The sequence below is a fragment of the Lissotriton vulgaris genome, chromosome 8 (genome assembly GCF_964263255.1).
Source record: "Lissotriton vulgaris chromosome 8, aLisVul1.2, whole genome shotgun sequence".
NCBI lineage: Eukaryota > Metazoa > Chordata > Amphibia > Caudata > Salamandridae > Lissotriton > Lissotriton vulgaris.
In genome coordinates this window covers 595,343,235-595,366,516 of record NC_141696.1, presented here as the reverse complement: position 1 = coordinate 595,366,516, position 23,282 = coordinate 595,343,235, and positions in this window count along the sequence as shown.

Here is a 23,282-nt window from a genome sequence, read left to right as displayed (position 1 = left end):
TATTTCGGCCAGTTGGCCATAAAAGACACACATATATACATGCATAAAACAGAGAGTCATAACAATGTACATACACAAGTGCTTTAACACCTTGGCTGCTAGGTGTTTTCCCCCCCTGTCCTGGAAATTGCTCTTACTATGTATTCATGACGAGCTCAGCTCGTCATCAGCACAGCTCAACTGTGCATCATGACGAGCTGAGCTCGTCATCAGCATCGAAAGGGTTAAAAGGAATTCTCTCTTAAAATACAGTACAAAATTCGTTTCCGGCATCCTCATTAAAAAAAAAACACACAAAGTGCTCCATTTCATTTAGCAGCTGGAATATGAGCATATACAGGATTACTACTCAGAGTATCTGACCAAATTTCCTGCGAACAATATACACAGAATAAAGAAACCTACTAATACTAAATACAATAAGCTGGGAAGTATTAGTTTTTATAATCCTATATGCCGTAATACAAGATCTTGTTCCTAGGAGAGTGCACATGGGTTTGAGCCATCTCTTTCGCGCTTTCGAATATGCTTTGCATATAAACAGCATGTGGACCTCATTCTCCGTACAAGAATCTAAACACATAGAACATTTCCCACGTGTAGCATTTGGACATTCCAGTTTTCTCTTGGACCAACGTTCTATATTGGAATTCAGCATGAGGTTCCCTTACCTGAATTTCAAAAATAGAGACTTCGCAACAGGCGGCTCTATTTCGTCCAAGAAAACTTCAAAGGAGGGTTCATCTTTAAAAGTTAAAAATTCTTGGATTAAGGACCCAGTTCTATTTTCATTCACTAACTAAAAGGGATTAGATTGAAATGGGACAGGGTGGACCATGTCAAATTTGAGGAGAATATTGTCAAGTGTAACCTAGCTGAATTTAGGACATGCACAACTTACCAGGCCCCTCCGAATGCCATTATAAGGAGCTACGAGACAATTTATGAAGAGGTAAATAAAAACCTGTCCAGACCGTCTAAGAAATTACATCAACCTGAACACAAGTGGTTTGAATCAGAGTGCTCGAAGGCGAACAAAGTTCTCAGAAAGGCCCTTCAATCTGTACCCGGAGAAATAAACCTGATTAAGGAAGCAAGACACTCATATAAGCAGACGCTAGAGCGCAGGAAAGAAGAATTGAGGGAACAGGCATGGGATGACCTAGAGAAAGCTAGTGCATTAAGGGATTCAAGATTTTTTTGGGAAGTAATAAATCGCCCACTTTTTTCAGATGACAGTAGGTCGGTAGAATCAAATATATCAGCTATGTCTTGGGTGTCCCATTTTTCAATTTTTTTTAACCCACATGACATTAATCCTAAATTTATCCGGTCAGATATCGGTTTTGACATAGACACAGCACTGCAATTAAGTGCCTCCTTAAGGGTGGATGAGATAGAGGCAGCTCTTCAAAAGGGCATAAATTTTAAAGCCCCTGGCCCAGATGGGGTCCCGTTAGATCTTTTTAAAATAAATCCGGGTCTATGGGCCCCCATACTTTTAAATGTTTTTAGAGCCTCTATAGAGGACCACATTCCAATATCATGGAAAAAGGCAGTGGTCGTTTCGATATTTAAAAAGGGAAACAGGAACGACCCAACTTGTTATAGGCCAATCTCCCTTATAGATGCGACATGCAAGATAATGGGGAGGGTCATTTTAGCATGCCTGGAATCATGGTCTAATACTATGGGGTTATTATCTTGTACCCAATATGGTTTTCGCAAAGGCATGGGAACAGAAGAGCAGTGCCTCAACCTCTCGATGATTATGGGCAAGTACATGAAGGCAAAGGGAACGGCGATTCACCTGGCATTCATGGACTTGTCCAGCCCCTTTGATACGGTTTGTAGGTGTAAGCTGTGGTCTATGATGAATGACCTAGGCTTTGAAGAACCTTTAGTCACGCTGCTCCGTAGACTTCACGACTCTACCTCAGTAGTCATTCGCTATGGCCCAGGGGGAGAGAAGACTGAAGCTATTGCCTCGACCGAGGGGGTTCGCCAGGGCTGTATTCTGGCCCCGTTTTTATTTCTGGTTTATACGAATGGGCTGGAGCAGTTCCTGCTAAGTAAAAATCTTGACTCCCCTAAAATAGATGGCATTAGAATACCCCTGTTGTCGTACGCGGACGACACTGTCCTGATGGCCTAACAGCCACCAGCCTTCAGGGCACATTTGATGCCTTTATGGATCACATGTCCGCATTAGACCTGAGGGTAAACTAGAAAAAATCTTTTGTGATGGTCTGTGGCCCTAAGGCAACAAAATCCCCAAAATTCATGCTGAATGGCCAAGAGATTGTGAAAGTGAGGGAGTTTAACTATTTGGGCAATACTTTTGATTGTATACTGAACTGGGATCATCTGTTGGTGAGTCGAACCCAACAGACCAGCAGACTCTTTCGCTTTGCAGCGAAACTGGGTCAGAAACCAGTCGCTCAAATGCTAACCTTATATAAATCAAAGTGTTTGCCAGGAGCCATCTATGGAGCCGGTGTGTGGGGACTTCCCAGCGCTCTTAGGCGCTTCGTTTGCTCCCTTCCCCTTGCCTGGGTATTCAGACCGCCCTCGGCCGAGTATTGACGCCGAGGGCTGGGATCTGACTTTGGCCGCCATCTTGGGGGTAGGACTCGCCGCCCTCGCGCTCTAGTAGCGCTATGAAAGGGAATCTGTTCGTTTGCTCAGGGATTACCATCTGCTACTACCTTTTCCCTCCTGAGGCGGAAGCCGGGAGGTCTCCCTTCTTTCCGTGCACATTTTATCTGTGTGTTTTGACTTGCCTGTTCAGTCATTTTATTTTTGTGCAGTTTAGGCTAGCGCTTCGCGCTTGATTAATAAGCGTTTGCTGCCTTGTAAGAGACTTCCCAGCGCTCTTAGGCGCTTCGTTTGCTCCCTTCCCCTTGCCTGGGTATTCAGACCGCCCTCGGCCGAGTATTGACGCAGAGGGCTGGGATCTGACTTTGGCCGCCATCTTGTGGGTAGGACTCGCCGCCCTCGCGCTCTAGTAGCACTATAAAAGGGAATCTGTTTGTTTGCTCAGGGATTACCATCTGCTACTACCTTTTTCCTCCTGAGGCGGAAGCCGGGAGGTCTCCCTTCTTTCCTTGCACATTTTATCTGTGTGTTTTGACTTGCCTGTTCAGTCATTTTATTTTTGTGCAGTTTAGGCTAGCGCTTCGCGCTTGATTAATAAGCGTTTGCTGCCTTGTAAGAGACTTCCCAGCGCTCTTAGGCGCTTCGTTTGCTCCCTTCCCCTTGCCTGGGTATTCAGACCGCCCTCGGCCGAGTATTGACGCCGAGGGCTGGGATCTGACTTTGGCCGCCATCTTGGGGGTAGGACTCGCCGCCCTCGCGCTCTAGTAGCGCTATAAAAGGGAATCTGTTCGTTTGCTCAGGGATTTACCATCTGCTACTACCTTTTCCCTCCTGAGGCGGAAGCCGGGAGGTCTCCCTTCTTTCCTTGCACATTTTATCTGTGTGTTTTGACTTGCCTGTTCAGTCATTTTATTTTTGTGCAGTTTAGGCTAGCGCTTCGTGCTTGATTAATAAGCGTTTGCTGCCTTGTAAGAGACTTCCCAGCGCTCTTAGGCGCTTTGTTTGCTCCCTTCCCCTTGCCTGGGCATTCAGACCGCCCTCGGCCGAGTATTGACGCCGAGGGCTGGGATCTGACTTTGGCCGCCATCTTGGGGGTAGGACTCGCCGCCCTCGCGCTCTAGTAGCGCTATAAAAAGCTCACCCCTTTCTCCGCGTAGCGGACGCGTACTGCGGACGCGCCGGACCTGCGCCGGAGTCGCGCCAGAGTCCTGCCCGTCTGCGCCCGTCAGCGAATCGGAGGCGTACGGCGTGGCAGGTTCTCTTAGTTCTCTTAGTCCTTACTCTTCCCCGATACATATCATCATGTTATCCTATTCTTCCAAGGAGCTCCACTCCATGAACAAAGTTGCGGAGTCCTGTCACTCAGTTTTTCCCGGTCGTCATAGGGGTAAGCACAAATGCCCAGGGTGCAACTGGCAGCTCATTAGCGTACATCCGCCCTCATCTCATACAAAGGAGCGTAACACTAAACACCTTTGCTTACTCCTCAACACTAGGTCAATACACAGACATGCTCAGGAGATCTTTGATCTCCTGACCACTGATAAACCTGCCTGTCTGATGCTCACTGAGACATGGCTCAATGGGTCTTCCCATCCTGACATTGTTGCCGCCATCCCCCCTGAGTACAACATCCTTAAGCAAGACAGAGATAAGGGTAGAGGGGGAGGAGTGGCTCTCGTGGTGAAAGAAATTTCACATGTTCGGTCATTCACACGGAAACCATCACGGGCACCGAATCCCTTGCCTTCTCCCTATCCCTGTCACCTCAACAATCTGTCAAGGGGCTTCTAGTATATAGACCTCGGGGGCCTGCGGGGTCCTTTCTTGAGGATCTCCAGCAAGTCATGTCCACATTAGTTCTGAGAACGGAGAGGTGTGTACTGGCCGGGGACTTCAACTTCCATATGGAAGATTGTTATGATCCGGATACCATTAAGATGCTAGATGTCACGTCCTCCCTAGGCCTGCTTCCCTATCTGTCGGGCCCGACCCACGATAAAGGTCACACCTTAGACCAGGTCTTTTCCACCTTTCCGGTTGAGGTGACTGCAGTGCTGCCGGTTTTATGGTCTGACCATCGACTAGCTCATTTCCAAATATTGGGCATTGAGAAACCAGCAGCCACCGCTATGAAACAGCAGGGATGTGCTTTTAGAGCATACCATCGGGTGACTCCAGATCTGCTAGCCCAGGCCCTTGTGAACCATCCTGTGTCCTATACCGGCGACCTGGACAATGACCTAGAAACCCTGCAGACCTGGCTCCTAGCCAGACTGAATGAGCTTGCCCCTGCACAGCCCCCCCGTACTACCATCAAACGGGTCTCGGCACCTTGGTTTACTGCGGGACTGGCTCACTCCCGTAGACAATGTAAAGTCACCGAACGAACATGGAGAGCTCAGTGTGATACCGAGGCAAAACTGACCTACAGATCTATGATTAAATCTTACCATAGACTAGTCCTTCAGAAAAAGAAATGCTACTTCGCTAAAAGAATCGAGGAAGCAGCAAATTCCTGTAAGGAGATTTTCTCGGTCGTTAGAGAATTTACAACCCAGCGATCTAATTCAGCACAGGAAGCCCGGGCTGAGACCTGGGCTGATACCACAGCCAATTTTTTTACCACCAAAATTAGGCAGATACAGGATTCCTTTCCCCCGAGGCCGACAATTGATTTTCCGTCCTTGACGGAGGAGTTAGCCCATTTGCCCACTTCTGGCCCTGTGCTGGTGGTTTTCCCGCCTCTTACGGTATCTTCTTCACTAGCACTAATGATGAGTCTCAAATCTGGATCGCCACGTGACCCTTGCCCTGCCAAATTTTTAGCCAGAATGGCAGACGTTGTAATCCCTCTAGCCAACCCTATTTTGAATCTTTTGTTGAGTCAGGGGGCCTTACCACACTTGTGGAAACAGGCCATGGTCATTCCTCTTCTTAAAAAGCCAAGCCTTGCCCCAGAAGTCCCGGCCAATTATATGCCCATCTCGCTCCTTCCGGCTCTCACTAAAATCTTGGAGAAACATGTTCATGGCGTGCTCTCCAATTTTTTGGAGTCCAACGAGTTATTGCATGCGTCTCAATCAGGTTTTCGACCTAACCTAAGTACAGAAACCGCGCTCTTGGAGGTTTCAGAGATTGTTAAAGAGTCACTGGATGCCGGAGGCAGGGTGATGTTAGTTATGCTAGACCTGTCGGCGGCTTTTGACACCGTCCCCCATGATGATCTCCTCATAAGACTGCATGACATCAGTCTGAGGGGGACGGTGTTCAGTTGGTTTTGTTCCTTTCTACCCAACCGCCGACAAATGGTCTGGGCCTCCCCTGGATCTGCCGAAATGTCGCCTTTGGGAGTCGGAGTTCCTCAGGGCTCAGTATTGAGCCCAACTCTATTTAACATCTTTATGACCCCTCTGGCGGCATTGGAGGAGTCCTACGGGGCCCAGATCATTTCCTATGCTGACGACACCCAGCTTCTCTTCACCTGCCGGAAGGGCGAAGAATTCGAGGGTGAAAGTATCCGTGAGTGCCTTGGGGCTGTTTTCAACTGGTTCCAACTGAACAGCCTCAAGTGCAACTCGGATAAATCCGAGATACTTTTCTTTGGATGCCCCTCGGAACTGGACTGACAAGGGTGGTGGCCTGCCGACATGTTCCCTCCAGCTCATTCTTCTGAGTCAGCCAAGAACCTGGGAATTAAAATAGACAATGGTCTCACGCTCAAATCCCAGGTGCTGACCCTCACAGGAACATGTTTCGGTATCCTCAGGATGCTGCGGAAGTTCTTTCCGCTACTTTCTGAGGACCATAGGAGAATAATTGTTCAGGCCCTCATCGGATCCAGACTCGATTATGCCAATATCCTGTATCTGGGCCTGCCGGAATACCTCTTACAGCGTATGCAGGTGGCTCAGAATGCAGCCGCACGAGCCATCTTCGGCCTGCATCGACGAGTGAGTGCGTCAAACTTACTGCGAACTCTACATTGGCTCCCCATCCGGAAGCGGATAATATTCAAGGCCATGACACTGGCTCACAAAGCCTTGCATGCCACGGGTGCCCAATTGAGGTTCCGTGACGGTTCCGTGACGACTTGAACCCGTGTTTTCAAGTTTGTCGGAAATACATAAAATTAGTATCAGCGAACCGCAAATGATCCATTTAGTATATCCTAGTGTTTTCGCTACGCTACGAGCAAGAGCACTCCTTCCACTGACACATTTCTGATATACACACGGCATCCATCTTAGATCATGGCCGCCATTTTGTGGTTCCTTGCCCTCACATATGCAATAGCCTCTGATCATTTCATTCACTTCACTTTGATTAAGGACACGTAGCCTTAGCCGGAGATTCACCTCTTACATGACACGTGCACCTTAAACCAGATCACGCTGAAGCTGCATGACTCGACAAAGGCTGCCTCCTCTGCCCGAGGCCAGCCCACCTGAACTGGTTTTCCTGTCCATTGTACCTGATCATGATTAGGCGGCCGAAGCCGGTAGCCTTGCCCATTTACAACCCACAAACATCTCTTATCCCGCTTTTCTATCTTCTGCACCTGGCTCTGCTCCTTTCCTTCTGGGCCTTTATTAGGGGGAGGTAACGAACTTTACGATGAGGCGGTCCGGGTCTTGAATGCAATATTGACAAGGGATTGTGATGGACTGGTGGGAACCCCTCTTCGTGATGTTTGGTATCAGATATTATCGACAGTTCCTGTGTAACGCCAAATATTTATTGTTTAGAGACACAAAGGTTTGGGAATGTACCGACATGTGAAATATTTGCCTAGAGCACAATTTTTAGTATATAAGGAGCAACCCACTTTGTACAAATCGAACAGTCTCCTAGATTCTGCCCGTGTGTAGATTCTGTGACTTCTGTGTCCCTGCAGTAATAAACCTTTGGTCTTTGACGCCACCATCGAGAAGCCCGTGTTTCTGTTCATTTGTGCACCAAGGCAGGTGGGACTCCGGGGTCTTTGGGTGTTGTACCCTGACACCTCTGGACGGAACCAAAAAGTCCAGAACTCCAATTGGCGCCCAACGTGGGGCGACGTCATTCGGTACCGGTCCAAAAGCCTGAAGAGTTCGAGAAGCTTCGTGTGAAGATTCCTGAGGGAGGCGCCCCACTTCATCGATCCCGGCATATCGCAAAAGTGGCCCTGAAGTTCTCTTCCACGAGGGTTCCCGTTCAGGACGGCTGCAGTGGGCCGTTGCCTTGACCGTCGCCCTGTCTTGGACCCGAAGTGGTGCAGTCCTTAGTACGGCGAAACGTGACGGGTTTCTCCTTGGTGACGTCTTCAGTGCCTCAGTTAAGTATTTAGTGATAGCTAGCTGGTTACTTTTGTGAGGATTGTTAAAAATCCTTGATCGGTTCTTGGTTTGGTTTGGTTTTGTAAGATTATCACTAGTTGTTCTGGTTACGATAATCTATTTGGTTCAGTTTTGGGTATCGATACATCAGTTCGTTTTGGTAGGCCTAAGTTCTTGGTTCAAGTGCACAATTTGTTTCGTGTTTTGTTTGTTTTGTGTTCCGGACTGAGAATGGTAAGTCGGAAAATGTTGTCTTGTTTTAGTTGCAACAGTGACTCACAATTAGAGGATTCCTGTCTGGTTCCTCCGATTGGGACTCCCCTATATGACCTATATTGTAAGTATGGTGTGGGTCCTATAACTTATAATGAGATATGGGTCCGTTATTGTAAGAAGGATGGTGTCCTTAGTTGGCCACTGCATGGTAGTTTTGAACAAGAGATTCTCGACAATTTAGAAGCGAAATTGTTTAGGAAGAAAGCCCGGCCGGCAATGTTTGACTCTTTTCGTTATTGGCGGAAAGAATCCAAACAGAGAGAAATGAAAAGGTTGAAAAAAGAGCAAAAAGAACTAGAAGAGTTAACTCTAGAGCAAGCGACTAAGCAGTTGCAGGCTAACGAGTGTGAGAAAGCCATAGATGTAGCCATTAGAGAGCGTAACTTAGCGATTGACAAGTGCTATCCTGCCTTGCCATCGAAAATGGCTAAGATACTGGAGGACTCCGAAAACGATCCTCTGCTATCTTATCTGTTACGGTCGCCTCCACCGTATGCACAAGGTGCTGCGGCTCCACTTATACCGGATGTTCAGTTGCCGGTTGCTGGACAACCTGGTGTTCTTGTTCCTCAGAATCAAGTTCCTATACCTCCTGTGGTGAATGTAAATGTTCCTACAGCTCCTCCTCTTCCTGCACTGCCCGCTCCTATACCTACCACTGTACCTATTGGTCCTCAAACTATTTTCCTCGATACTCCTACTGTTTCGTCATCTATTCCTACCTCTACTGCGTTCTCTATGTCTGCGAGTGTACTAACTCCACTTTCTGTTCGTCGAAGAATTACTGATTCTGTTACTAATATGCTGTCTCCTATATATAAAACCTTGATTAAGACTCCTACTCCTGACTCTGTTCAGAGACGGAGTCAGCTTCCAAGTACTGAGGAACGGGGAGTTTTAGACTCCACGGCTCTCAGATGGATTACAAAAGTTAGAAGAAATAGTACGAAAGATGTGTTAGAGACATTTATGCAATGGGGAGAGCCAACACAGCGATACGTCTTCGACGAGATGTGCTCGTTGTTGCGTGAGGAAATAGAAGAAGACGATGTCGAATCAGATTTGGAAGATTTAATTAAGATTCAAAAAGAGTTTGCTGCTGGAATGATAGTGGGCGATAATATAAAGGAAGCGATGGAACTCATTTTGAGTTTTAGGAATGATCCATCTCTTCGTTCGCCGAGAGATTTAGAGAAAGGTAGAATGAAGCTAAGTCGCCAATATCCTATGAGGGAAGTTCCTCCAATTTGGCGCGAAGCAGTACAACGTGATGATAATGCGGGTATTGCAGCTGCTCCAGCACAGTTCCAAAGAGTATGGATACATATTCCGTGGAAGCGAGCAGAAGTGTTAGCAGTGAAACAGGCCTTGCCAGATCCACGTAAGAATCCAGCCGGATATTACAAGGAATTGACACAGACAGTTGAGGCTTGTATAATGAACTTAGCCGACATTGATATGTTGTTTGGTAATGTAGTTCCACAACCAGTGTGGGCTAAAATTCGTAGAGAGGATCATCAGGCTGCTTTAGGTGGTGATTGGGCAGCTATCACTGCAGCAGATGCTCAACAAATAGGTGGTGCGAAACCCGAACCCCTAATTGCTAATCTTCCTGGCAGAATAATAGATTTAATGAAGACTCTGATGCCAGCATTGCGTGTTAATTGGGATAAATTATCCGCATGCAAGCAGAAGAAAGACGAAAGTGTCTCCGACTTCTTCACGAGGTTCGAAGAGACTTTTGTAGACCATAGTGGTCAGGATATGAGCACTGAAGGAGGACAGAGATTGTTTGTCGATAAATTTGTGCATAATTTGTTACCCGAATTATGCAATAAATTGAAAGACTCAGAAAGTGCGTGGGCTGTATCTACGACAGCGCAAATACTTGCGACTGCACAGTACTATGAAAATAGGGATAAAGAGGAAAAGGAGAAATCAGAGAAGAAAACGAAAGATTTAAAGACTAAAGTTCTTTTACAGCAGGCGTATCCGCCTCGCACGAATCAGACTAATATGCAACAGAATTCGTATCAAAAGACAGATTATAATTCGACCAGGCCTCAATACCAGTGGAATCAGTGTGCGTACTGTAAGAAAGAGGGTCACTATAAAAATGATTGTCAGATTTTAGCGCAAAATAATGCGGCAGCAGCTCAGAGAGGTCGTGGTGGTTTTGCACAGAATTCTAGAGGTCGGGGACGAGGTGCTATGCCTCCACAAACTAATGATCGTCCTTCTAATCACTTTGATCAGCGAAATGCACAGTCAGCTCAACAGAATAGATCTCAGCAATATCTTGTTGAGGATTATTGTGAAGTTGAAGAGGGATTTCAACAAAATGGGTACTAGGACAGCCATAGACAGAGAGAGGGAGTAGTATCAGTTCCAGTGGATCAGAGTGGGCCTTATGTCGCAGTAGCAACATCAGGTGTAGTCGAACCGTTTCTGTTGGATACTGGTGCCGCAAAAAGTTCTATCATGCATGCGAAACTCCCTGGCGCACCTTTGTCTGGCTCAACAAATGTTTCCGTAGGTTTTTCAGGCGCCCCTGTGTACAACCCGATATCTGGTCCTTTGTCTATTTCTGTTGGACCGTGTCAATTGAAAGCACCCTTAATTTTGACGACAGGTTGTAATGAAAATCTGCTTGGTTTAGATTTGTTAAAACGACTATATGCGACATTGTACTGTTCTCCGGAAGGAGTACAGCTTACTTTGGGTAAAAGACTCACCTCTCCGATGTACTTGTCAATGGACAAACTCCCGCCGGAGCTACGTTCACTCCCTGATTCTCTTTGGGCGACTGGTCCCAATGATGTAGGTCTACTAGAGATTCCACCGTATGTAGTAACTTTGAAAGCGAATGTGAAATTTCCAAGAATTCCTCAATATAAAATATCGAATGAAGGTGAGCGTGCACTCTTATTGATTGTGCAAGATTTGATTAAAAAAGGTGTGGTTGAAGAAACGCGAGGAAATGTTTGTAATAGTCCTGTATTGCCGATTTTGAAACGAACTGACCCTACAAAGCCTCCAGTCTATAGGTTTGTCATAGACCTTAGAGAAGTTAATAAGATTGTAATTCCGCAGTTTCCTGTAGTGCCAGACATTACTGCTTTGTTAACATTGATTCCCGCTACAGCTACATGGTTCTCAGTCATCGACTTGAAGAATGCCTTTTTCAGCATTCCGATAGCCGAGGAAAGTAGGGATATTTTCGGCTTCTGTTTAGGAGGTCGTAGTTTCAGATTTAAACGCGCTCCACAAGGCTACTGTGAAAGTCCATCTATTTACAGTCAAGCTTTAAAAAGCCAGTTAGATTCTTTTGTCCTTCCTCCAGGTTCTGCCCTAGTACAGTACGTAGACGATCTTTTGGTGGCTGCCGATGACAAGGAAACTTGCAAAGCAGCTACAATTTCACTATTGCATCATTTGTCTAATTTGAATCATAAGGTGTCACCTTCCAAAATGCAATATTGCTGCCAAGAAGTAACCTACTTAGGTCATCTCTTGTCAAAGGAGGGAAGGAAGTTGACCCCAGAAAGAATAAAAGCAATTATGCAAATGAGTGTTCCACGCACACAGAGGGAAGTACGTGCCTTTCTAGGTATTACCTCTTACTGTAGGCAATGGATCCCAAATTTTTCACTTTTAGCAAAACCGTTGGTAGCTTTGACTGGGAAAAATGTTCCGAGTCCGGTGCCATGGTCTGATGAATGTCAAGAGAGTTTTGCTGAATTACGAAAAGCTTTGTGTTCAGCTCCTGTATTGGGCACACCTGATTACAGTAAGCCATTCACGCTCTACGTTCACGAAAGAGAAGGTTGCGCGTTGAGTGTCTTGACACAGAAGTTTGGTGATAAACAACGCCCTTGTGCGTATTTCTCATCAACATTAGATCCGGTAGCTAGAGCATTGCCTAGTTGTTTGAGGGCTACAGCGGCAGCTGCAGCTTCCATTCGACAATCTGCTGGTTTGGTGATGAACAATATGCTAGTGGTCATGGTTCCTCATGCAGTGGACACACTCATGAACCGAACGAAGACACAACACCTTACTAGTGCGAGATTATCTGGTTACGAGCTGACGTTATTAGCGAGTCATATTCAGATCAAAAGATGCAATGTATTGAACCCAGCAACATTGTTGCCGACTGATCAAGAGTCGAGTGATTCTGAGCCACATGACTGTTATTTCAAAACGGAGGAAGAGACAAAAGGTCGTATCGACTTGAGAGATACTCCTCTATCCGACCCAGATGGTACGCTGTATGTGGACGGGTCATGTTTTAAATTGGAGAATGGTGATGTGACTACTGCCTACGCGGTAACGACTTTGAAGACGATTGTGGAGACTGCAAGAGTGAGTCAGAATTCTGCCCAAGCTGCAGAGTTAATAGCTCTTACGAGAGCGTGTGTTTTAGCTGAGGGAAAGAGAGTGAATGTGTTTACAGATAGTCAGTACGCATTTGGCGTGGCCCATAGTTTTGGCCGGTTGTGGAGAGAAAGGGGTTTCATTACGTCCCATGGGACTAAGATTCAACATGGTCAGCTAGTTAACGACTTGTTAGAATCTCTAACCTTACCGACTGAAGTTGCGATTGTGAAGTGCAGTGCTCATAAAGCAATCACGGATGATGTTGGTCGGGGAAATGCCTTTGCTGATGAAACCGCTAAACAGACAGCTAGAGACATGATGAGTAGAATGTATGTTGCTACGTCTGCAAGATGGATTGCTGAGTCTGGAATGTGTGAGGACACAATGGAAAGTGTGAAAGAGATTCAGAAAGAAGCGACTGAGGAAGAGAAACGCGTATGGAGAGAAAGTACGGGCAAATTGGACTCGAATGGATGTTGGATCGATTTGACAGAACAGCAGCGTTGGATGTTGCCTGATGCGTATGTGCTTGCAGTAGTGACGATGGCGCATGGAGTGGCGCACATAAGTTCTAAAGGGATATGTAAGATGTTAGCTCCGGTTTGGAAGAATGAGGGAATCAGTAAGTGTGCAGAGAGAGTGGTGAAAAATTGTATGGTGTGCTTGATGCATAATCCTGGCAAGGGAACTCCAACTCCAGCTGGTCATTTTGCTCCTCCTTCCTGTCCCTTTGAAGTAATACAGTTAGACTTCATTCACATGGAACGCTGCAACAATTTAAAATACGTCCTGGTGGTGGTTTGTGCTTTTTCCAGGTGGATAGAAGCATACCCACTAAAGGACAACACTGCTTTATCAACTGCCAAAATTCTTCTCAAAGAATTTTTCCCTAGGTTTGGAATGCCACGGATTGTATGGTCAGATAACGGAAGTGAGTTTATAGGGAAAGTTATGCAGAGTGTGTGTGCTGGTCTAGGATTGAAACAAAAATTTCATAGTGCGAACCATCCCCAGTCTGCTGGTTTAGTCGAGGGTTACAATGGCACCCTCAAGCTTAAAATAGCCAAAATTCAAGCATCCACAGGTTTGGCTTGGCCAGACGCACTTCCTTTGGCCTTGTTATCAACGAGAGCAACAGTGCATTCTAGAATAGGGCTTTCTCCATATGAGATTGTATTTGGCCGCCCGGCAAATGTCTGGGGTGTGCCAAGGCCTAAACAATTCTGCTCCATTGAATATCCTATGTTGATAGACTATCTTTACGACTTGACTGCTAAATTAAGTCTTATTCATCAACAGGTCTTTGATGCTTTGCCAAAACCTCCGGAGAGTCCAGGGCATCAGCTGAAACCCGGCGACCACGTGGTGGTCAGAAATTTTGCGAGGACAAAGAATCTTCAGCCTCGCTACATCGGCCCCTTCCAAATCCTGCTGGCGACGAGGACAGCTGTACGTGTTGCTGGTCGCAAGCACTGGATCCACGCTTCTCACGTAAAGCGTGTTCCACTGCCGCTGCCCTACGACGACTGGGTGAAGAAGGGAATTGGTGCCTCCGAATCTGAAATAACTCCAAAATTTGTCCCTTTCAGCGATGCCGATTTGATTTCTGACACTTTGAAACGTGACTCTCCTCTTGAAAAGACTGCTTTGAACATTGAAAATTTGTCTCCAGCATCAGAAGAAACTTTGCCATCTGCGAACGTAAACTCTGCAACAGCTGCTAGTGATACACTATTTTCCGATCAAACAGTACCAGCGAAGAAAAGATACAACCTTAGAAGCCATAAAAAGGACTAATAAAGCAGGCAACTGCATACTGTGATTTTGATATATATATATATATTTTGAACTTTTGCCTTCAGCCAGGAAGTTTGTTATTGTTTATTGTTTTTAAAATTGCCTTGCCGTCTGGGTAGCCGTAGGGTCGTGGCTGTGTGCCTAGTTTGAATTTGCAGGGGTCTGACACAAGGTCGATCTTTCTGTTAGTACTGGGAACTCCCAGGGCTGACAGAGGCATTTTCATCTACGTACACATCATCAGTGGTCGCGAGCGGATTGTAGAAGATGGAACTTCCTGCGCTGCAACGAGAAAATGTGATTTACGTTCGCAGAAACAGACTAAATAGAATTCTTCATAGCAAATGTTTCTTGATGCAATGTGCCATTACATTTTTGATTGTTTTAGCAACACTGGTGGGTGGAATTGTCTTTAGCATAAATTTGATTTTTGTGCCAGTATCTACAGTACCTCCCCTTGATCCTGCTATTTCTACTGTTTCTTCTATACACTCTTTTCACTCGTTTCCGGAACATGAGCAAGCTCGACGCTCAGAATTCATTAATAATACTTTTGTACAGCTCTTGCACCAACACCAACTGGTAGTTAACACGACAGACTGTTGGGTGTGTGGCTTGATACCCCACACTATGGATAAAGGTATTCCCTATCTGGTTTTGCCTTTCAGCTACAATGGATCATTTCAGGCCCTTCAAACCATCTTTGCTTATGCTCTTGAGACCTATCCTCCACGTCCACCACGTTCCACTAAATATAACTCTGCCAACAAAGTTTTAGTCCAGGGAATTATTGACATGGTCAAAGACGTCAATAATACTCCATCATACCCTAGAGACGAATTGCGAGTATATTTAAGTTGGAATACTTCAGAGTATCGCCTTAGTTTAGGAGAAAGCAAGCGTAAAAGCTCAACTCCAATCTGGGTCGTACCTCACCGAGGTCAGGTCTGTTTGCAAGGTAATGGGAGAAATCCGAGAGCTCAGCTAGGGAGGAGTGAGTGCGTAGAGACTTATGTGTTTCCGGCTAACTCTTCCCCTGCCTTTCTTACTGCTAGGGGTACCTATTTCATTTGTCGAGACAGAGCTTATACATGGTTGCCTGCCGACTTCTCAGGATCATGTTATATTGCTCGATTATTGCCTCCGACATACACTGCTTCACCTGATTACCACAGAACAAGAGTAGCGAGAGGTGTCTTCAGCAAGGAAGATACAGCTGGTCAGGAAGCTGGAGACTTCTTCAAAGGCTTCCTTCCGTTCTGGGGGCCTATGGCCAATAGTAGAAACATACGTCAGCTAACACGGGTAGTTGAATCTACTATTACCGAAACTGCTGGTGCCCTTAGCAATCTGACAGCTGAGCTTCAGGCGGATAGGCTCATGACATTGCAGAACCGTATGGTTCTAGATGTTATACTTGCAGATCGAGGTGGGGTATGCAGAATGATCCAATCGAGCTGCTGTGTCTTTATTCCTAATAATGCTCCAACAGTTTACGAGGCGATCTCTAAGTTGCACAAGATTTCGGACTCCATACATGTAGATGAGGGAAACTGGTCCTTTATGGAGTGGGTTTGGACTCTGATCTCAGCGTGGGGATGGAAGGTTCTAATGGTCATTGGTGTCATCTTAATATTACTATTCTCATGTTGTCTGATTATCCAGTGTGGTCCTGCTCTGTGTAGTCTTTGTGCTACAACCTGTTTTAGGAAACCACCTGCATTTGGAGAAAAGACACGAGAAAGGATGATGATACAACAGCATGTCACTGACCTGATGAGCATAGAACTAGATTCAGACATAGATTGAGTAATTGCCTATGTAAGGGCAAAAGGAGGGTCTGAGGTTCCGTGACGGTTCCGTGACGACTTGAACCCGTGTTTTCAAGTTTGTCGGAAATACATAAAATTAGTATCAGCGAACCGCAAATGATCCATTTAGTATATCCTAGTGTTTTCGCTACGCTACGAGCAAGAGCACTCCTTCCACTGACACATTTCTGATATACACACGGCATCCATCTTAGATCATGGCCGCCATTTTGTGGTTCCTTGCCCTCACATATGCAATAGCCTCTGATCATTTCATTCACTTCACTTTGATTAAGGACACGTAGCCTTAGCCGGAGATTCACCTCTTACATGACACGTGCACCTTAAACCAGATCACGCTGAAGCTGCATGACTCGACAAAGGCTGCCTCCTCTGCCCGAGGCCAGCCCACCTGAACTGGTTTTCCTGTCCATTGTACCTGATCATGATTAGGCGGCCGAAGCCGGTAGCCTTGCCCATTTACAACCCACAAACATCTCTTATCCCGCTTTTCTATCTTCTGCACCTGGCTCTGCTCCTTTCCTTCTGGGCCTTTATTAGGGGGAGGTAACGAACTTTACGATGAGGCGGTCCGGGTCTTGAATGCAATATTGACAAGGGATTGTGATGGACTGGTGGGAACCCCTCTTCGTGATGTTTGGTATCAGATATTATCGACAGTTCCTGTGTAACGCCAAATATTTATTGTTTAGAGACACAAAGGTTTGGGAATGTACCGACATGTGAAATATTTGCCTAGAGCACAATTTTTAGTATATAAGGAGCAACCCACTTTGTACAAATCGAACAGTCTCCTAGATTCTGCCCGTGTGTAGATTCTGTGACTTCTGTGTCCCTGCAGTAATAAACCTTTGGTCTTTGACGCCACCATCGAGAAGCCCGTGTTTCTGTTCATTTGTGCACCAAGGCAGGTGGGACTCCGGGGTCTTTGGGTGTTGTACCCTGACACCTCTGGACGGAACCAAAAAGTCCAGAACTCCACAATACTTACAAAAGAGGCTGGCTTTCTACCTGCCAGCACGATCTTTAAGATCGGAGTCATTGGCACTAGCAGTAGTCCCCCGCATAAAGAAAGCCCGTATCGGAGGACGGTCTTTTAGGTTGCTAGCCCCTCAGCTGTGGAACTCCTTACCTTTGTCTTTGCGTTCCACGCCCAACTTATTCGCTTTCAGGAAGAGTCTAAAGACTTGGCTCTTTACTGGCTAGAGTTTCCTAGGTCCTTCTTTGGTTCTGCTGTTTTGTCCTTTACTGTTATGTTGATACTGTTTCCTCTTTTTCTAGGTCTGGAGCACAAAGCGCCGGGACACTCCTTTGGAGTAGCCGCGCGCTATAGAAGACCTATAATAACATAACATAACAAAAGGGACCCCAGCTCCAAATTTTGGAGAACAAATTCTTAAAGAGACTTCTGTGCCTCCCAATCTGCTCCCCAACATCTTTTAGTCACACAGAGGTGGGCATGGATTATCTCATAGACAAAATCCATCTGGCCCCGCTGCTCCTTTGGATAAAAATTTGGACCACAGGGGAACTTTCCCTTTCGCAAAGGGTTCTAAGGGATTGTATGAACCTGGATAACTCTATGGCAATCGTCTGGCTCCGCTATGTCAAGCAAACCTTTAATAAACTAGGAATGATTGCCCTGTTTAATAACCCAGAAAGTATTGAACCAAACTTGGGGGGAGGCGCTAGGTGGCGCCAGACCAAGATGGCCGCACTGATGTGAGGCTCCCGACCGGCCGAGCGCTTCAAGCCATCCTACAGTGATCCTGGTGTCCCTCCTTCGCTGATTCATAGTCCCTACGCCTGCCTTTCACCGTGCTGATTCCGGCGATACCTAATTTGCCCTGACTACCTGCACCTGGGCGAGATCGGCTGCCTGTTTCTGCCTGGGCGGCCCATGGTGCTGCTGCAGCGGTCCTCCGGATCGGCTCTCCTCTGCCAGGACAGTCCGGTCCTTTGCGGCCTGGCCGGTGTGGCTTAGGGATCCTTCCCGCGGTGGAGCTCTGGCCCGCTGGATAATCAAGGACTGCTTCCGAAGCCCAGGGGGCTCCAACCCTGCAGGTGAGAGCTGCCCGCTGCCTTCGGGCTTCGCCTGCCGCTGCCTGCCCGGCCCCCCTCCCCCCCGCCACCTCTGCTGGACCCTGCAGCATTGTGCTGCGTTCTTGGCGCCCGGACCCCCGCCATCTTGGACCATCTCCTGCGGGGTTGTGGCGGCCCGGGATGGTCGCACTGTGGTAGCGGCCCCTTCGTTCTCCTCCCCACCCCCCCTGTAGCACGGACTGACTGCTCCTGCTGATACCTAATTTGCCCCGGTTACCTGCACCTGGGCGAGATCGGCTGCCTGTTTCTACTTGGGATGGCCCATGGTGCTGCTGCAGCGGTCCTCCGGATCGGCTCCCCTCTGCCAGGACAGTCCGGTGCTCTGTGGCCTAGCTGGTGTGGCCTAGGGATCCTTCCCGCGGCGGAGCTCTGGTCCGCGGGACAATCGAGGACTGCTTCCGACGCCCGGGGGGGCTACAATCCTGCAGGTGAGGGCCGCCCGCTGCCTTCGGGCTTTGCCTGCCGCTGAACGCCCGCCCCCCCCCTCCCCCCGCCACCTCTGCTGGACCCTACAGCGTTGTGCTGCGATTTTGGCGCCCGGACCCCCCGTCATCTTGGACTATCGCCTGCGGAGTTGTGGTGGCCTGGGGCGGTCGCGCTGCGGTAGCTGCCTCTTCGTTCTCCTCCCCACCACCCCCCCTGTGGCACGGACTGACTGCACCTGCTGCCTATTGCACTCTTCTGTAGGCCGGATTACTCATACTACCTGCACAACTGGTGCCTGCTCCTGGGCTGTGACCGAACTGCTCCGAACCCAGCTGCTGTGATATCGCTGTGCAGTCCCATTCTCTCCTGCACTATATATTCGGCCCTGGTGCGGTCCCCCCTCCCCTCCCCCCTCCTTACCTGGCTCGCCATACCTGCTGCACCCCCGAGGGGCCAAGGGAACCCACAGCTCCATCCACACCCCGGTGTCCTGCCACGGGTGAAGGGCTCCTCTGTCCTCTTCTCCTACCCCCCCCCCTCCTGCCATTGCTGCACTATCTACTGCTTGACTGCCTACGCCTCCATCCCTGGAACCAGTACACTGGATTGACTTGCTGTGCGGCCTGCCGAGGCGGTAGCACTGCGTGGGATGTCGGTCTGCGGTGCCGCCAATCCATCGGGGCTGAATTCCTTGCCGCCCCCCATGGCGGGAACACTTGGCAGATTTCCTTGGGCCTCCTCGCAAGGCACCCCATCTCTGCCTGCGAGTGTTCGGCCTGAGGGGCACTCTCTTCGCTTTCGCCCCTGACCTCTCCGCCACCTGGCGTCCGCTTCCCCTCCATCATCGCGGACGCCCAGGGGAGTCATGGGTCGCAGCGACGCCAGGCAGTCCAAGATTCCTTTTGAATCCAAAAAGACTCCCAAACCGACGTCGGAGGCTGATTGCGGTCCGGCCTCCCAGGTGCCTCCGGATGAGGACTGGAAGACGCTGTTGCTGGGTCTAAAGCAAAGTCTCTCTATGATCGATGCCAAGATAGACAACATTAACACACGTATGGACAGCGTTGTCTCCAGGCTTGAGCAGCATGACACCCGCATCAGGGAAACGGAGGATAGAATCTCTGTCCTGGAAGATGGCGCCACCTCAACAAACAGGTCACTCAAATGGATAGGCTGCTCAAGCTCATCGCAGATAAGAACGAGGACTTGGAAGCGCGGTCTCGGCGCAATAACGTCCGTATCCTAGGCCTTGCGGAAACCACCAACACTGGTAAAATGGAGACCTTCGTGGAGAACATGCTCATCGAACTATTCGGGAGAGAATCCTTCTCGTCACACTTCATAGTTGAGCGGGCCCACAGATCCTTGGCGGCCTACCCGCCTCCCGGAGCACAACCGCGCCCCATTATAGTGCGCTTCTTGAATTATAGAGACAGAGACTCTGTGTTGAGACGGGCGAGGGAGGTGGGAACTGTGAATTACTGTAATACCACCCTGTCCTTCTTTCCTGATTTCACCTCTGCTGTTCAAGAGGCCAGACGCAAATTCACCACGGTCAAAAAGAAGCTCCAGGCGTAGATGATTCCCTATGCTATGCTCTACCCTGCCAGATTGAAAGTGACTTTCCAGGGTAAACATCATCTCTTTCAAAATCCCCATCAGGTAGAGGACTTCCTTAAGAGCTGCAGGAGGGAGCGGGATGGTGATGATGCAGCTTTGCGCAGATCCAGGTCGCAATCAACACTATCGGGTACCTGTCTCGGCCTCATCCGAATGGCACGAAAAATTCTCCACCTGATCCCCTTCCAATCAAGGAAACTGCTGATGCAGGGGCTGGTGAATTCCCGACTGGACTACGGTAACGTCCTGTACCTGGGGGCACCAGCATCAGTCACTCACAGACTACAATGCGCCCAGAACGCGGCTGCCAGACTCCTAACCGGAACTAAATGGAGATGCTCGGCTAAACCAGCTTTTAAAAGACTACACTGGCTCCCGGTAAAAGAAAGGATTACCTTTACGACCTTATGCATCTCGCACAAAATAATGCAAGGCAGGGGACCCCCGATTCTGAGACCCCTCTTTAAACCCCACCATTCTAATAAACATCTAAGATCAGACTCCCTCTCCCTTGCCAGCGTTCTGAGAATAAAAAAGTCCCGATCCGGGGGACGCTTGTTCTCTTACAACGCCCCAATACTATGGAACGCCCTCCCATTCGCCATGCGGAGAGAACACAACCACCTGGCCTTTCGGAGACAACTAAAAACTTGGCTATTCCCATAAACCTGTAACTCTCTACCCTCCCCTCTGGAACCGAGGTCAAGCCAGTGCTGGGATGCCCTAGGGTAGCTACGAGCTTTATAAATCCCAACTCAAACTCAAACTCAAACTCAAACAACAGGACTGAGAGACATTGAGATGGTATGGTCCTCCTTTTATTTCGTGACCTGGGCGCGATATATTGATTGGGACACACCTGGTTTTGTGTGCTTTGTTCTGGACGCTTGCTCTACGTGGGGCCTAACTGTCTGAGACTCTCATATGCGTTCGGTCACCCACCTCCGTCCCACGCCAGACGACAGGTCTACCTGTGGTCAGTGGGTGTAAGTAAGGAGGTGGTTCCGTACGTCTGGGGCCCCTAGTTCCAATCCCCCCAATGGGCGAACCCCTGAGAACCTCTTCCCTCCTGGGAGGTGGTATTTGTGTTCTACTCTGTTTAGGGTGTAATTGGTTTGGGTTTTGGGATGCTGGGTGGGGGCTGAATTCCCGGCCAGTTGGGGTTGCCGGTGTGGGTGGGAAAGGGTTTTGTTCCATTACTGATGACATAGACATTTGGGTTTTGATGTTCCTGGGTGGTCCGAGGGGGGGTTATCTGCGAGGCAATTGTGTTATGTCCACAGTTGAGTATGCTTTGGTACTAAACTATGTGATTTCATCCTACAAGATGCTACATCTGTTTGAATGGGTGACCTGTATGAATGGGAGACACCTGCGCACCAATTCCAGCTGGTGTCATGGAATGTCAGGGGGCTGAATAACCCCAGAAAAAAGAGGCAAATCTTGGGGTACCTAGACAGGCAGGGTATTTCAATTGCTATGCTCCAGGAAACACATTTATTGTCATATAACACCTCTATTTTTGCATCTCGTTGGGCTTCATGCAGGGTTTTTTCTTCCTACTCTAATTACGCCAGAGGTGTCACGATCTTGGTTAGGCGGGGCATGAGGTTTGTACCTGCGGGGACGGAGGCGGACCCGGGGGGAAGATACTGCATGGTTTGGGGGACACTACACTCGCATTCGGTCCTTTTTGCCTGCTACTATGGCCCCAACGTCGATGACACCACATCACTGCTCACATTATGGGGTAAAATCCAGACCCTGGGTATAGGCCATGTGATACTAGGCGGTGACTTCAATGCCGTTGTTATGCCGTGCATGGACCGCTCTCACCCGCAGACAGTGCACTACTCTCATACTCAGCGCGTCCTATCTTCCTTGCTTACCGAACACTCCCTCATTGATTCCTGGCGACACTTGCACCCATCCCTCAAGCAGGGCACTCACCACTCGGCAATACACTCCACATGGGCGCGATTAGACTGCGTGTTCTTGTCGGCGGGCCTTTCTCCCTGGCTTACCAAAGCCGTACACCTTTCAAGGACATTTTCCAATCATTCCCCGGTCCTAATATCACTGCGCATCCCCATTGAGACTTCCCCGTATCTCAGCTGGCGCCTCAACCCCTCAGATCTTGCTGATTCTGCTTTCAGGGCTGACCTTGATCAAGACATCCAAGAATTTTTTGACCGGAATGTAGGGTCAGTATCTGACCTCACTGTGGTGTGGGAGGCCTTCAAGGTCACTGTCCGCGGGTGGTGTATCTCTAAAGGGGGCGGTGTTCTCAAATCCTTGCGGGGGGAACTTCGCAAACTCGAATCCGAACTGCGGGAGCTGGAGCGCACTAGTGCGCGCGAGCCACGGGGCCAATCTTCTAATGCTCTTCTTCGTGAAAAACTGAACGAACATACTGAGGCGGCGGATAGGGAGTGCAAATTCCTCGGCAAGCAACACACAGCGCGGGTCTTTGACGAGGGAGATAAGCCTGGTAGGGCGCTTGCCTCTGCTGTAAGCCCCCCTAGGTACAATGGCTATGTCACCACCCTGCTGGATGAGCACCAAACTCCACAACGGGATCTGCCTGAGCAACTCCGTATTCTTACCAAACATTACTCCACTCTCTTCACCTCTCACAGATCGGTTCCTATTAACCTAAGTCCCTACCTAGATGACACAGCTATAGCCTGGCTTGGCCCTTCCCAACAAAAATTTCTCCACCATATACTCGAAGTGGATGAAATTAAGGACGCCATCATGTCCATGAAGTCGGGCAAATCGCCTGGTTCTGATGGCCTGCCGATAGATTTCTACAAAGCGTATATTCATATCCTTGCCCCTATACTCCAGCTGGTTTACTATGCTGCCCTTTAAGGGGGCCTCTTTCCCGCGTCTATGCATGAGGCTCTCATCACGTCCCTATTGAAGCCAG